Raw genomic sequence first — 18,239 nt, forward strand, 5'->3', positions numbered from 1 at the left:
TACATTGATAGGAACCGCCATCACCGCAGGTTCCTGCCGAAGCATTTTGCTACTTGATGAGGGCTGGCATCAGCATGATGCAACCCTGCACAAAGCCGTTTTTCTTTTTTCATTTTCAAAAAGAAAATTACCGAACTGGATTAAAAAAACACAAAAAAAACCATATTGTTTCTATCACCATGGGAGTCAAATTCAAAGGCAGTGGGACCATTATTTGTCTTGTACTGTCTCCCACCACCAGGGTTTGCCTCATGCTGACAAACAGTAAAAAATGGAATGTAGCCATTCCTCTGACTGACCTCACTCCACCAGGCCATTGGAGAAGTGTGTCCGTATTGTATTCTTCATGCAATGGCCTAGCCAGTAATACATTCACTGCTACAACCCCCAGAACAGTACCTATGCACTCCAGCATTCCCCTTGTAACTTCATGAGCACTCTTCTAATAACCCTATCAGCACCCTATACTTATCCAATCACTGTGCCAATACCCAAGCACTTATAAATTCACCATGTAGTATTCTTTCAGCACTCTAATCATCCAGTCACTAAACCCGGGTTTCTGCAATGACCCAGGCACTAACAGATGTAGTGCTACAATTCCCTGAGCACTACCTATGCAGTCCAGTAATCTGCCTGTCACTACCTATGCACTCCTCCAATCACCCGGCCAGCACAATGTACTTATCCAATCACTCCGCCAAAACCCAAGCAGTTATAAAATAACCATGCACTGTCCTTGCAGCATTATAATCATCAGTCCATACCCATGTACATATGCAATGACGCAGTCACTAACACCTGCACTGCTGCAATCCCTTGAGGACTACCAATGCAGTCCAGTAATCTCCCTAGTACTACCTATGCACTCCTCCAATCACTCAGACAGTCCTTTGTCCATATCCGATCACTGCGCCAAAACTCAAGCACTTATAAATTCACCATGCACTCTCCTCGGAGTACTCTAATCATCCAGTCACTACCCATGTAGTCATGCAATGATCTAAGCACTAACACTGCTACAATCCCTGTGCACTACCCATACAGTCCTCTAACCACTTCATATTTGCTCCTTCAATTCCCCAGGTTGTACCCGTGCAGTCCTGCAATCACACTGTCACTCCCTGTGCACTCTTCCAGTCACCCAGCCACTACCATGTACTTATCCAAACAACTATAACACCTATAGTGATCAAAACTGACAGGGGGGTTGCTGAAGTGCATAGGCACTGCTCTGGCGATTGTAGCAGTGAATGTATTAGTGCCTGGGACATTGCATGAGTACATGTGTACTTACAAATTCACCATGCACTCTCCCTGCAGTACTCCAATCATCCAGCTACTACCCATGTACTCATGCAATGGCCCAGGTACTAACTCATGCAGTGCTACAATCCCAAGAACACTACCCATGCAGTCCAGCAATCCTCCTGTCACTTCCTGTGCATTCTTCATGCAATGGCCTAGCCAATAATACATTAATTGCTACAATCCCCAGAGCAGTAACTATGCACTCCAGCATTCTCCTTGTAACTCCGTGAGCACTCTTCTAATCACTCTGTCAGCACCGTATACCTATCCAATCACTTTGCCAATACCCAAGCACTTATAAATTTACCATGTCGTTTTTTTGCAGCACTCTAATCATCCAGTCACTAACCCCGGGTTTATGCAATGACCCAGGCACTAACAGATGTAGTGCTATAATCCCCTGAGTACTAACTATGCAGTCCAGTAATCTGCCTGCCACTACCTATACACTCCTCCAATCACCCAGCCAGCACAATGTACCTATCCAATCACTCTGTCAAAACCCAACCAGTTATAAAATCGCCAGGCACTCTCCTTGCGGCACTCAAATCATCCAGTCACTTCCCATGTACTTATGCAATGACCCAGTCACTAACACATGCACTGCTGCAATCCCTTGAGGACTACCTATGCAGTCCAGTAATCTCCCTGGTACTACCTATGCACTCCTCCAATAACCCAGTCTGATGTCCTTATCCAATAACTGCGCCAAAACCCAAGCACTTATAAATTCACCATGCACTCTCCTCGCAGTACTCTAATCATCTGGTCACTACCCATGTAGTCATGCAATGATCTAGGCACTAACACATACACTTCTACAATCCCTGTGTACTACCCATGTAAGATCCACGGTGCCTCCTTAGGATTCGAGTGATGCACAAAAGGGGTCCACCTCCAGACGTCCCCAAAATTCTGAATAATAATACACACAGAGTATTAAGGCAATCAGGCGAGGGAAAGGAATTAGGGTAGGAACAGCTGGGAGTGGGATACATGTAACAACAAGAACATGAGTTAGCACAAATTGTAATACACATACTACACTCATATGATCTCACTACAGCTGCCTATTACCTGCAACACATTCAAGAATGTCGCGGTTTTCCTGCATAGTAAAGCAGAGATACTCCTCTCCAATTGCACCTTAGCAAACCTACAACAGTAAAGCATAAATGTGGTCAAAACCGCAAACATCCAATTCTAGCAGTCATAACCAGGACATACTACACCATACATACCCCAGGACATTCCTTTCATTAGTAGAAAAAAGAAAAATCAGTATTCCCAAGTACTTCCAAAGGAATTGTTCATGAACATAAAAGGAAAAGAACTACTCCAGTAGTATGCCACAAGAAAGTTGTACTGGAATTCTCTGAGCAATAGCAATAGTCTGGCAAGCATAAAAAATACAATAAATCCAGGAAAAGCTATAACAGGATTGGTGAAAGGATTGGTGGAAGGAAAGCGCTTACGTCAGTGCGTTCCCAATTCCTAAAATGATTACAGCCTTGAGGGTTTTATAAACATGAAAGCGCTTACTTCAGCGCGGTAAAACGAATGGTCTCCTTTTCCTTGCACTTAAGTCAGTGCGTTTTCCAGAATTCCGAAGTCTCCCAACGAGGAGGAGCCTCGCAAGTTACCGGAGAGCAAGACAGTCTTGAATAAGAAAGCGCTTACCTCAGCCCGAGTCTGAAGCGGTGTTCTCCGTCACACTAGCTTCTTACTTCCCTAAGAATCCGCCATGCAAAAGTGCTCCCACATGAAGGGTCCCGTGAGCCACCACAAGACTGCCTCCCAAAACACAGTCCGAACAGAAAGGCGCGATCTCAGCACCCGTACCAATCCGACGATTCCTCAACAAAGTGACGCCTTACGACCCCAAGGTCACCAGAAGCAAGAATCCGTGAATCACAGGAACATGAAAGTCCAGAATTAGGCTCGTAGGAGGTTCGCGCTTGCTGGGAGATTAATGCAACGCCCCGCCCCTTCGTCCTGCAGGTCTTCTGGGAGATGTAGTTCTTTTTCCTTCCTTGATGGTAGGCACCTAGATTCAGCACCTGACAGTAGTTCCTCCTCCCAAGCGCCTCCTAGATCCAGGCCTGTCCGGAAAGCGAGCATGGAACAAGCGCACCGCCCTAGGCGCATGGACATTGGAGGAAGGTTCCCTGGAGTCATCCTCTATGGCATAACCCTTCCAGGCGACGAGGTACCACAGACGTCCACGCCGGAACTTGGAATCCAGAATCTTCCGAACCTCGTACTCCAATTGACCAGCACGAACCACAGGTGGAACAGCCACCCTCCAGACCCCAACAGCCGGTTTCAGCAGACCGCAGTGAAAAACAGGATGAATACGCAAGGAAGCAGGCAGTTTCAGTTTGTAAGCAACCTCACCAACTCTCCGCACCACCACATAGGGACCAATGAAACGAGGATGAAAAATGCTGCGGAACCGGAAGCAAATGTTCTTAGTGGACAACCATACTCGATCACCAGGACCATACACCGGACCCACCTGCCGATTACGATCTGCCCAGGATTTGTACAGTCTCTTTGCCTGGTCCAAATTCCGTCTCACCTTTCCATGCATTTCCTGAAGAACCTCCATTTGAGAAGCCACTGTAGGTTGATTCACTACATCGCTAGGTATTGACAACGGAAGGATTTTTGCATGAAAACCATGATTAGCCTTGAAGGGTGACTCGTTGATGGAGCTGTGCCAAGCGTTGTTGTAGGACAGTTCTGCCAACCATAGCAAGGACACCCAAGAGTTATTTGCCTCCTTGGCATAACACCTCAGATAGGTCTTGAGAGTCTGATTTAGCCGTTCTGTCTGGCCATCTGTCTGCAGATGGAAACTGGTCGACGTGGCCACTTCTACTTGAAGAGCTTTACACCACATCTTCCAAAAGTTAGCAATGAATTACGGACCCCTATTGGACACAATCACCCTAGGAAGTCCATGCAACCGAACCACATGCTTAAGTAACAATTGAGCAGTCTGTCCTGCAGTGGGTAGGTTCTTGCAAGGGACGAAGTGGCCCATCTTAGTGAGGCTGTCCACTACCACCATGATTACATCACAACCCTGATCCAAAGGAAGCCCTAAAACGAAATCCATGCTTATGGTCTGCCAAGGCTGAGAGGGCGTAGGCAAGGTAACCAGCTTACCTTTTGCTTTAGAATGTTCGCCTTTAGCCCGAGCACACGTGTCACATTGTGTTACCCACTGGTTAATTTCCTGGGCCATGGGTTCCCACCAGAACTGCCTTTGTATTAGTTGTAAGGTTTTATTGCATCCTGGATGACCTGCCAATAATGAATCATGACACCAGTTGAATGCTTTCAGTCTTAAGGCTAAGGAGGTCAAATACAACTTGTTTCGTATGAAAGGCAATCCATGTTTGAGTGTCCGCATTGAGTCCTGATCAGCCCAATCACGCCACCCAATAGAATTTTTGTGAGCCTTAACTTCATTCAAGAATTGATCTAACTGGATAGAACAGACCACCTTGTCGGGTGAAATAATGGCTTCCGGAATGCTTACTCTAGACTCATGTACCCCTTCCTGTCTAGACAGAGAATCAGCCTTTTTGTTAGCAGAACCTGGCCGATAGGTGACCACAAAGTCAAACTCTGCAAAAAAAAAGCATCCAACGCATCTGTCTTTGACTGAGAGACCTGGCCGTTTTCATATATTGAAGGTTTCTGTGATCGGTGTATACCGTGACTGGATGTTTAGCCCCCCACAAGTAATGCCTCCACTCTTGGAATGCCTTCTTTATCGTCAATAGTTCTTTTTCGGCCACTGTGTAGTTGAGTTCAGCAGGATTCAATTTCTTAGACAGGAAGGCTATAGGATGTAATTGTCCAGTGTGTCGATTATGTTGAGACAGCACAGCCCCATCTGCGATATCAGAGGCATCCGCCTCCACGATAAATGGCACCTCGATCTATGGATGTTGCAGAAAAGGTGCTGTTGTAAATGCCTTTTTCAAGTATGTAAATGCATTCATTGCCTCTGTGGTCCAACAAAAAGGAATACCCTTTCGTAACAGATGAGTGAGGGAAGAGACTAGCTGAGAAAAGTGAGAAATGAATCTCCCATAATAATTGGAGACACCCAAAAAGCACTGCACTTCCCTTACATTCTTTGGAACCGGCCATTATTGCACAGCCACAACCTTCCTCTCCGCCATTCATAACCCAGATGGACTCAACATGACCCCCAGAAACTCAACCTCCTTAACATGAAATTCGCATTTATTCAATTTGCAAAACAAGCCATGTTCCAATAGTCTCTGCAAAACCTGGGAGACATGACTGACATGTGATTCTTGATTGTTAGAATAAATCAAAATGTCGTCTTTGTAAACAACAACTATTCTGTCAACATACTCCTTTAGCACGTCATTCAAAAAGAATTGAAATGCTGCAGGGGCATTGCAAAGCCCGAATGACATCACCAAATACTCGAACAGCCCATAGCATGTTTTGAAAGTCGTCTTCCACTCATCCCCCTCCCTTATCCGTACCAAATGATACGCTCCTCTTAAGTGAAGTCTAGTGTAAATGACGGCGTCTCTCACCTGATCTATCAAGACAGAGATGAGTGGAAGAGGATATTGATTACGAACAGTGTTTTTGTTCAAAGCCCTAAAGTCTATACAGGTTCTCAGTTCCCCATAAGCTTTCTTTATGAAAAACAGAGGCGAAGCTGCAGGGGATCGAGAGGGTCGAATTAATCCTATAGCTACATGATGTTCCAAATATTCTCGGAGATGTTGTGTCTCTAGTTCTGATAAGGCATACACCCTACATGATGGTATATTTGCCCCTGGAATCAAGTCTATTTGGCAGTCATAGTCCTGATGTGGTGGTAGTATTTCTGCCTTGAGCTTACTAAACACCTCTTTATATTTTGAATACTCTTCAGGAAGCAACGTCTCCTTTTCTGCTGCTGTCGCAACATGATAAATCTGTGTCAAAGCCACTACATGATTCTGAGGGGAGTGATTACAGTTTAACATACACTGTTCTGACTCAAACCCCACTGTTTTGTTGGTCCAATCTATTGTGGGATTATGTCTCCATAGCCATGGCATACCCAATATTACCTCATACTGAGGTGCCTCGATTATATTCAGAACTATCTTCTCTACATGGTTCACATCTTCCCCTTTACTGACCAATTCCAGTTCCTCAGTTACTTCAGTGATGGGTCCTGATTTTAATGGTTTCCCATCTACCACCAATACTCTTCCGGGGGTTCCTCTAGAAACGCGCAAGAGTTCTAAGCGCTGAACTCACCCAATATCAATGAAGTTTCCGGTGGCACCTGGGTCCACCATTACTCCTATTTGATGAGTTCTCGACCCATCCGTCAAAAAAATGGATAGTACAATATGCGATTCAGACTTAACCAGCTCTATACCTGACAAGGAAGGCAACTGCAAAACTGATACTTGTGATTGTTCTATTATTCCCACAACCGGTTTGTCCGAAAGGCTTGTGAGTACAGTAGTGATGGCCACTTTCTTACTGGGGTAATATGAACCTGGTTTCTTGGGCTTCGTGGTACAGTCCCTTCCGAAGTGACCCTTCTTCCCACAATGCATATACAATCCCAATATTCTACGATTCTCTCTTTCGGTGCGGGACAATGGTGCCCTAATGGCTCCTACTTCCATAGGTTCTGAATGCTGTTCCAAGGAAGATCCGGTGGCTCTAGCCCCTCTCTCTGTTTTCTCAGAATGGGCATATGTTCTCTCTCCCCACCTTTCTGTTAGCCTGTGATCCAACCGTAAGGTAAGATTCATTAAATCCGTAAATGTGGTAGGCTGTGGATCTATCTGAGCAATCACGTCCTTCATTTCATCCCTAAGACCTTGATAATAAAGTGACAATCTCTTTTCTTCCGGCCATGCTGTTTCAGCTATTGAACGGTTGAATTTAGTGAGGTAAGTCACCAAATCCTGTTTTCCCTGCTTGAGCTCCAGCAGTTCTCTATCTGCAGAGAATGTTGTGGCTCGCCTATCAAATACCCTTTCAAATTCACGACGGAAGGAATCCCAATCTGAGAGTAGAGAATCATCATATTTGACCAGAGGAACTGCCCAGTTTGCTGCGTCTCCAGTCATATATGAGATGGCAAAGGCCACCCTAGAATGGTTAGTGGGAAACGAAGCTGGTTTACACGAAAAGTGTAGCATGATCTGTGTGAGGAATGTTTGTATTTTTAGAGGGTCTCCTGAAAATCTCTAAGGGCTAGCCAATGGGATTGAGGGAGGCACATTCACTTGTATCTGTGACGTTAGTTGTGAAGCGTCAAACGGGTTCCTAGCCTGTCTGTCTACCCTTTCTCTTAGTGCCGCTGTTTCTGCTTTGGAAACTGCCAACTCTTGTTGAACCAACACTAATGCCTGCAATACATCATCTAAGGATGCCATTGCATGCCTCACTCAAACCGAAAGGAGTATTATTTTGTGGGCGCGTAATTCTGTAAGATCCACGGTGCCTCCTTAGGATTCGAGTGATGCAAACCTCCAGACGTCCCCAAAACTCTGAATAATAATAAACACAGAGTATTAAGGCAATCAGGCAAGGGAAAGGAATTAGGGTAGGAACAGCTGGGAGTGGGATGCCTGTAACAACAAGAACATGAGTCAGCACAAATTCTAATACACAGACTACACTCATATGATCTCACTACAGCTGCCTATTACCTGCAACACATTCAGGAATGTCGCGGTTTTCCTGCATAGTAAAGCTGAGATACTCCTCTCCAATTGCACCTTTGCAAACCTACAACAATAAAGCATAAATGTGGTCAAAACCGCAAACATCCAATTCTAGCAGTCATAACCAGGACATACTACACCATACATACCCCAGGACATTCCTTTCATTAGTAGAAGAAAAGGAAAATCAGTATTCCCAAGTAGTTCCAAAGGAATTGTTCATGAACATAAAAGGAAAAGAACTACTCCAGTAGTATGCAACAAGAAAGTTATACTGGAATTCTCTGAGCAATAGCAATAGTCTGGCAAGCATGAAAAGTACACGAAATCCAGGAAAAGCTATAACAGGATTGGTGGAAGGAAAGCGCTTACGTCAGCGCGTTCTCAATTCCTAAAATGATTACAGCCTTGAGGGTTTTATAAACATGAAAGCGCTTACTTCAGCGCGGTAAAACGAATGGTCTCCTTTTCCTTTTCTGAGCGCTTAAGTCAACGCGTTTTCCAGAATTCCGAAGTCTCCCAAAGAGGAGGAGCCTCGCGAGTTACCGGAGAGCAAGACAGTCTTGAATAAGAAAGCGCTTACCTCAGCGCGAGTCTGAAGCGGTGTTCTCCGTCACACTAGCATCTTACTTCCCTAAGAATCCGCCATGCAAAAGGGCTCCGACATGAAGGGTCCCATGAGCCACCACAAGACTGCCTCCCAAAACACAGTCCGAATAGAAAGGCGCGATCTCAGCACCCGTACCAATCCGATGATTCCTCAACAAAGTGACGCCTTACGACCCCAAGGATGCCAGAACCAAGAATCCATGAATCAGAGGAACATGAAAGGCCAGAATTGCACGCGTAGGAGGTTCGCGCTTGCTGGGAGATAAATGCAACACCTCACCCCTTCCTCCTGCATGTCTTCTGGGAGATGTAGTTCTTTTTCCTCCCTTGATGGTAGGCGCTTAGATTCAGCACCTGACAACCCATGCAGTCCTCTAACCACTTACACACTTCTCATTCGCCCCTTCAATTCCCCTGGTAGTACCCATGCAGTCCAGCAATCACCCTGTCACTCCACGTGCACTCCTCCAGTCATTCAGCCACTAATATGTACTAATTCAAACACTATGCCAATTCCCAAGCGCTTATAAATTCACTCAGACACTCTCCTTGCAGTATTCTAATGTTTCAGTCAGTAGCTATGTACTCATGCAATGATCCAGGCACTAACTGATCACTGCTACAATCACCTATACACTACCCATACAGTCCTATAACCACATACACACTTCTTACTTGCTCCTTCAATTCCCCAGGTAGTACCCATGCAGTCCTGCAATCACACTGTCACTCCCCGTGCACTCCTCCAGTCTCCCAGCCACTACCATGTTCTAATCCAAACAACTATAACACTTATAGTGATCAATGACTGACAGGGGGATTGTTGGAGTGCAAAGGTAATCCTCAGGGGAGTGTAGCATTACATCTGTTGGTGCCTGTGTCATTCCATAGGTACATGGTTAGTGACTGGATGATTAGAGTACTGCAAAGAGAGTACATGGTGAATTTATAAGTGCTAGGGTATTGGAGCAGTGATTGGGTAAGTTTACGGTGCTGACAAGGTAATTGGAAGAGTGCTCACTGAGTGACAGTTTGAATGCTGGAGTGCATAGGTACTGCTCTGGCGATTATAGCAGTGAATGTATTAGTGCCTAGGACATTGCATGAGTACATGTGTACTTACAAATTCACCATGCACTCTCCTTGCAGTACTCTAATCATCCAGTTACTACCCTTGTACTCGTGCAATGGCCCAGGCACTAACTCATGCAGTGCTACAATCCAAAGAGCACTACCCATGCAGTCCAGCAATCCCCCTGTCACTTCCTGTGCACTCTTCATGCAATGGCCTAGGCACTAATACATTCACTGCTACAATCCCCAGAGCAGTACCTATGGACTCCAGCGTTCCCCTTCTCAATCCGTCAGCACTCTTCTAATCACTCTTTCATCACTGTATACTTATCCAATCACTGTGCCTATACCCAAGAATTTTTAAAATCACCATGTCGTATCTTTGTAGCACTCTAATCATCCAGTCACTAACCATGTGTTTATGCAATGACCCAAGCACTAACAGATGCAGTGATACAATCCCGTGAGGACTACTTATGCAGTCCAGTAATCTGCCTGCCACTGCCTATGTACTCCTCAAATCACCCAGCCAGCACAATGTACTTATCTAACCACTCCGCCAAAACTCAAGCACTTATAAATTCACCATGTACTCTCCTTACAGTACTGTAATCCTCCAGTCACTACCCATGTACTGATGCAATGGCCCAGGCGCTAACACATGCACTGCTACAATCCCCTGAGCACTTCCCAAGCAGACCTCTAACCACCTACACACTACTGATTCACTCCTCCAATTACCCAGATAGTACCCATGCACTCCAGAAGTCCCTGTCACTATCCATGCACTCCTCCAATCACCCAGCCAGCACTATGTACTTATCCAATCACTCCACCAAAACCCAAGCAGTTATAAGATCACCATGCACTGTCCTTGCAGCACTCTAATCATCCAGTCACTACCCATGTACTCATGAAATGACCCAGTCACTAACACATGCACTGCTACAATCCCTGTGTACTACCCAAGCAGTCCTCTAACCACCTACACACTTCTAGTTCGCTCCTTCAATTCCCCTGGTGGTACCCATGCAGTCCAGGATTCACCCAGTCCCTTCCCATGCACTCCTCCAGTCACTCAGCCACTACTATGCACTCCTCCAAACACTCTGCCAATACCCAAACACTGTATACTTATCCAGTATTCCCAAGTAGTTCCAAAGGAATTGTTCATGAACATAAAAGGAAAAGAACTACTCCAGTAGTATGCAACAAGAAAGTTATACTGGAATTCTCTGAGCAATAGCAATAGTCTGGCAAGCATCAAAAGTACACGAAATCCAGGAAAAGCTATAACAGGATTGGTGGAAGGAAAGCGCTTACGTCAGCGCATTCTCAAATCCTAAAATGATTACAACCTTGAAGGTTTTATAAACATGAAAGAGCTTACTTCAGCGCGGTAATACGAATGGTCTCCTTTTCCTTTTCTAAGCGCTTAAGTCAACGCGTTTTCCAGAATTCCGAAGTCTCACAAAGAGGAGGAGCCTCGCGAGTTACCGGAGAGCAAGAAGGTCTCGAATAAGAAAGCGCTTACCTCAGCGCGAGTCTGAAGCGGTGTTCTCCATCACATTAGCTTCTTACTTCCCTAAGAATCCGCCATGCAAAAGGGCTCCGACATGAAGGGTCCCATGAGCCACCACAAGACTGCCTCCCAAAACACAGTCCGAACAGAAAGGCGCGATCTCAGCACCCGTACCAATCCGACGATTCCTCAACAAAGTGACGCCTTACAACCGAAAGGATGCCAGAACCAAGAGTCCGTGAATCACAGGAAGATGAAAGGCCAGAATTGCACGCGTAGGAGGTTCGCGCTTGCTGGGAGATAAATGCAACGCCCCACCCCTTCCTCCTGCATGTCTTCTGGGAGATGTAGTTCTTTTTCCTCCCTTGATGGTAGGCGCCTAGATTCAGCACCTGACAACCCATGCAGTCCTCTAACCACTTACACACTTCTCATTCGCCCCTTCAATTCCTCTGGTAGTACCCATGCAGTCCAGCAATCACCCTGTCACTCCCCATGCACTCCTCCAGTCATTCAGCCACTACTATGTACTAATTCAAACACTATGCCAATACCCAAGCACTTACAAATTCACTCAGACACTCTCCTTGTAGTATTCTAATGTTTCAGTCAGTAGCTATGTACTCATGCAATGATCCAGGCACTAACTGATTACTGCTACAATCACCTATACACTACCCATACAGTCCTATAACCACATACACACTTCTTATTTGCTCCTTCAATTCCCCAGGTAGTATCCATGCAGTCCTGCAATCACACTGTCACTCCCCGTGCACTCCTCCAGTCTCCCAGCCACTACCTTGTTCTAATCCAAACAACTATAACACTTATAGTGATCAATGACTGACAGGGGGATTGTTGGAGTGCAAAGGTAATCCTCAGGGGAGTGTAGCATTACATCTGTTGGTGCCTGTGTCATTCCATAGGTACATGGTTAGTGACTGGATGATTAGAGTACTGCAAAGAGAGTACATGGTGAATTTATAAGTGCTAGGGTATTGGAACAGTGATTGGGTAAGTTTACGATGCTGACAAGGTAATTGGAAGAGTGCTCACTGAGTGACAGGTTGAATGCTGGAGTGCATAGGTACTGCTCTGGCGATTATAGCAGTGAATGTATTAGTGCCTAGGACATTGCATGAGCACATGTGTACTTACAAATTCACCATGCACTCTCCTTGCAGTACTCTAATCATCCAGTTACTACCCTTGTTCTCATGCAATGGCCCAGGCACTAACTCATGCAGTGCTACAATCCAAAGAGCACTACCCATGCAGTCCAGCAATCCCCCTGTCACTTCCTGTGCACTCTTCAGGCAATGGCCTAGGCACTAATACATTCACTGCTACAATCCCCAGAGCAGTACCTATGGACTCCAGCGTTCCCCTTCTCAATACGTCAGCACTCTTCTAATCACTCTTTCATCACTGTATACTTATCCAATCACTGTGCCTATACCCAAGCATTTTAAATTCACCATGTCGTATCTTTGTTGCACTCTAATCATCCAGTCACTAACCATGTGTTTATGCAATGACCCAAGCACTAACAGATGCAGTGATACAATCCCCTGAGGACTACTTATGCAGTCCAGTAATCTGCCTGCCACTGCCTATGTACTCCTCAAATCACCCAGCCAGCACAATGTACTTATCTAACCACTACGCCAAAACCCAAGCACTTATAAATTCACCATGTACTCTCCTTACAGTACTGTAATACTCCAGTCACTACCCATGTACTGATGCAATGGCCCAGGCGCTAACACATGCACTGCTACAATCCCCTGAGCACTTCCCATGCAGACCTCTAACCACCTACACACTACTGATTCACTCCTCCAATTACCCATGCACTCCAGAAGTCCCTGTCACTATCCATGCACTCCTCCAATCACCCAGCCAGCACTATGTACTTATCCAATCACTCCACCAAAACCCAAGCAGTTATAAGATCACCATGCACTGTCCTTGCAGCACTCTAATCATCCAGTCACTACCCATGTACTCATGAAATGACCCAGTCACTAACACATGCACTGCTACAATCCCTGTGTACTACCCAAGCAGTCCTCTAACCACCTACACACTTCTAGTTCGCTCCTTCAATTCCCCTGGTAGTACCCGTGCAGTCCAGGAATCACCCAGTCACTTCCCATGCACTCCTTCAGTCACTCAGCCACTACTATGCACTCCTCCAAACACTCTGCCAATACCCAAACACTTATAAATTCACTCAGACACTCTCCTTGCAGTGTTCTAATGTTTGAGTCAGTAGCTATGTACTCATGCAATGATCCAGGCACTAACTGATCACTGCTACAATCACCTATACCCTACCCATACAGTCCTCTAACCACATACACACTTCTTATTTGCTCCAATTCCCCAGGTAGTACCCATGCAGTCCTGCAATCACACTGTCACTCCCCGTGCACTCCTCCAGTCTCCCAGGCACTACCATGTTCTAATCCAAACAACTATAACACCTATAGTGATCAATGACTGACAGGGGGATTGTTGGAGTTCAAAGGTAATCCTCAGGGGAGTGTAGCATTACATCTGTTAGTGCCTGTGTCATTCCATAAGTACATGGTTAGTGACTGGATGATTAGAGTACTGCAAAGAGAGTACATGGTGAATTTATAAGTGCTAGGGTAATGGAGCAGTGATTGGGTAAGTTTACGGTGCTGACAAGGTAATTGAAAGAGTGCTCACTGAGTGACAGGGGGAATGCTGGAGTGCATAGGTACTGCTCTGGCGATTATAGCAGTGAATGTATTAGTGCCTGGGACATTGCATGAGTACATGTGTACTTACAAATTCACCATGCACTCTCCTTGCAGCACTCTAATAATCCAGTTACTACCCTTGTACTCATGCAATGGCCCAGTCACTAACTCATGCAGTGCTACAATCCAAAGAGCACTGCCCACGCAGTCCAGCAACCCACCTGTCACTTCCTGTGCACTCTTCATGCAATGACCTAGGCACTAATACATTCACTGCTACAATCCCCAGAGCAGTACCTATGGACTCCAGCGTTCCCCTTATCATTCCGTCAGCACTCTTCTAATCACTCTTTGATCACTGTATACTTATCCAATCACTGTGTCTATACCCAAGCATTTTAAATTAATTCACCATGCAGTATCTTTGTAGCACTCTAATTGAGAGGTGCCTTACTTCAGGGACCCATTGCCTCATAAATTGATATTTAACACTGTCTCTGATTTATCAACTGTCCGCAGTTCTGTCGAGGCAAAATTTTGGGGGTGCAGGAATTGCAGGGCCCCGCGTCCAAAGGGTCTAGCTAAGGTGCTTGCACACCAAGAAGACTTTGAGGTAAGCGGAGTAAAATGAATGCACATTGTTTACGTTAATTTTATTCCACCTTATTATGAGTTATTAGGTCTTTGTCACCTGTTTTTACCAGGTGTAGGAGAGGCAGACATCATTTTTACAGCTTCTAATTCCAACTGGAAAAATTGCACAGCCATTTAGCCTCTTACCATATATATCGAAGCCAGCTAGATCCCAGGGTATTGGAGGAGGAGGGATCCTTGAATATAAAACTTCCCCAAATTGAGCCCGAAGGTCGGGATATAGAACTAGGAGAGATCAGGGGCGCCATAAAACATATGGCCAGGAACAAAACCCCTGACACGAATGGACTCCCGGTCGAGTTCTATGCCATGTACGTGGTCGAATTGACTCCCCGATTGCAGGCCTTGTACAACAGATCGAGGCGGGACGGCTGCCTACTGGTATCAACTAGGGAAGCGATAATCATACCACTCCTAAAACCGGATAAACCACCATGGGATCGAACTGCCTACCGGCCCCTTGCTATGCTCAACCTAGACTATAAAATACTAAGTCGCGTTTTGGCTAGTCGTCTAATGCTCCACATGACCACCCTTGTGCATGTGGACCAGGTGGGCTTCATTCCATTTTGGAACACTGCCATGAATATACGCAGACTACTCTGGCTGCTAGACGGCCCTGAGCAGGACGGGAATGAGGTATGCATACAATCCATTGACATCGAGAAGGCCCTCGACAGCCTAGAGTGGCTATATCTTTTCAGAGTGCTGCACGCTTTTGGATTGGGTGAGGGGTTCGTTGCCTGGACGGCGATACTGTATAAGGACTCCACTGCCAGAGTGCGCATGGGGGGTGTGATCTCGGAGGCCTGTGCGGTGGGACGGGGCACGAGACAGGGTTGTTCGCTCTCTCCCCTCCTGTTCACGTTAGCGATGGAGCCACCGGCTGTACATGCGCGATCAGGACGATTCTATCGGGGCCTTGACGGGATGGGTCAGTCCCAGTTTATCGCCTTATACGCGGACGATCTCTTAATGTTCCTGGCCGACTCCATGGGAGACTTGCATGGTGCCAGAGAACTGTTGACCTAGTTGGGACGCATGGCGGGCCTCAAGGTCAACTGGAACAAGATGTGCCTTTTTCCTGTTTGAAGTGGTAGAGATGATCCACCTGATGCGCTTGACGTGGCGTGGGAAAGTAGATGCCAGTCTTATTTGGGAGTGCGTATTTACCACGCAGCCCCTGACTTGCTGGAAGGCAATGTTGGACGGACGTTGCGCACTACCAGGAGTAACTTCGAATTCTGGGGGACTCCCCCGTTATCGGTGGCAGGACGGCTAGCGCTCCTAAAAATGATCACCTTACCACGACTGCTCTATTATTTTGGCACACTTCCTCTTTGGATACCGTGCACATTTTTTGTCCAACTCAATACCAGGGTCGCACTCACCACCATGCTGAGACCCCGGAGGGAGGGAGGCTTTGCGGTGCCTGACTTCGAGGACTACTACCACACTGCCCAAATGCAGTGGTTTACAAAATGGATGGCGGGGAGGCTTCGGACTGGGGAAGCTCACGGGGGTTTGGACCCAGACCTACGACAGCTCTCTTGCGTCCTACTCCGGCTTCCCCTGAGTGAAAGAGAGACCCCGAGGGACCTGTGGGTGGTGCGTCAATGCTGGAACAGAGCTAGTAAAAGGGCCAAACAGGGACCTGCATACACACCTGAGATTCTGTTGCTAGTTTGCGAGGCACTACCACATGGGGGGGACTGGCAGGGGTTACGGGACTAGGAAGAGGTGCGAATATCCACCATTAGCGACCTATATGAGGACAATACCCTGCTACCCTTTATTCCGGAAACACTGGAAGGCGGGGATGGCAGAACCACCGCCCTCCTTGGCATGCCAGTATGTGGTATTAGCAGCAGGGACGGTCAAGATGGTCACCTGCCTTTACAGACGGCTCACCCATGAGCGCAGGCACCCCTTGGAGAACCTGCGTGATAAATGGGAAAGGGACCTTGGGATACCTATAGCGGAGAAGCCGTGGGAGGCGATAGTAGAGAGGGCATGGAAGTGTTCCAGAAATGCGAGATTCCTGTTAATCCAGTTCTTTGTCCTCCACAGAGCCTATCTCACCCCGCACAAAATTAACGAATACTTCGGGACCCGTACACTTTGTCCGCGATGTCAGTTGGACAACGCCGAATTTTTGCACATGTTCTGGGAGTGCCCACTTCTGGGGCTGTTCTGGAGAACAGTGACGACTAAATTAGGAGACATAACGGATAGGGACAGCTCATTGACCCCGAGATATTGCTTATTACACTGGTTCCCCCATACTACCCGCAATAAAGTGACCAGCAAATTTATTGACCTAGGCTTAGTCCTGGCTAAGTGAGAAATTAGCGATCACTGGAAGGCGGCCGCCGCACCTAATATCCCACGCTGGCTGCAAGAGAATTCACGAAGTGGGCTGACTGTGAGGGGATTTTCAGGTTGCAGATGGCACAGAGAACAAGTAATGAAAACACAATGGAGACAGCGAGGGCATGGATGGCGCTGGTAGATCTAATCAAACGTCCGACTGACGAGGCAGACCCACCCCCAGAGTAGGCGGATTTATGAGTAGAGATTGAATCGAGGCCTTACCTAACCAAGCTGCTGGGGGGTTGGCATGCATGTGTACTGTATAGTGGCTTCCTCTCTGCAAGCACCCTGCTACTAGAATAGTGCACCTGGATGCCATTCATGGCTTCATACTGAAACCCATTGAGAATAACATGATAGAGCGACATGCCTGGGGGTGAGGGGGATGGGGATAAGCATGGGCGTAAAATCCGCTCCACTCGCGGATTTTTTGGATTTTCGGCAAATTCGCAATCCGCGAACGCTCGCGAATTTGTCGAAAATCCGTGAATCCGCTCGCGGCGGATTTTTTGCTTGGTTGCGGCGCGCGGCGTGGTGCACGGCGTTCACTTTCCGTCATTTAGCGTTTGCCGAGTTGTTTTTCTTTGCGAGTGACGCGCCATTGTAGATCTTGCTGCGTGTTCCCGCGGGAGTTTAGCGCCCGCGAATACGTACTCGCGGCTTGCCACCTTGCACAGCACACCTTGCGAGAGTTCGCAATTGCGACCACGTAGTTGCGGCGGAAAGGAACAATCTCGCACTTGCGAAATAGAGATTTTGCAATTTCGCACAAGAAAATCACCAGCAAACAGGATAAACCTTCAGAAAATTATGATTTTTATCAGAATCACTCCTCAGGTTGACATTTGCATGGCCTTTTTTTTTGCAAGGAGTCCATTTTGGGGGGGGGGGGAGGAAGGAAGTGCCCCACAGTCTCCAACTTCCTGTTCCTGTCCAGCAGGCTCCTCCCAGTGCTTTGTCCATCTCCTGGTCACTTTCATTTGGATCTGGAGCTGGAAGGATTACTTTTTGTGGGTGCTGCTGGATATTTGGATTTGAGGCCTTTTTGACTGTCTTTGGATCACTTTTGGATTAGAAATCAACTTTCACAAGTAAGTTTGTTTGGGGCATTACAGTTGCTGCAAGTAAAATTTTGGAACTTTTTCAGAACATTAAATAAATTATATTGTGGGTAGCCACAGTATCCAGTAGGACCAGGGTTGGTTAGGGGTGCATGAT

Source organism: Lissotriton helveticus, chromosome 11, assembly GCF_964261635.1.
Source record: "Lissotriton helveticus chromosome 11, aLisHel1.1, whole genome shotgun sequence".
In the NCBI taxonomy this organism is placed as follows: domain Eukaryota; kingdom Metazoa; phylum Chordata; class Amphibia; order Caudata; family Salamandridae; genus Lissotriton; species Lissotriton helveticus.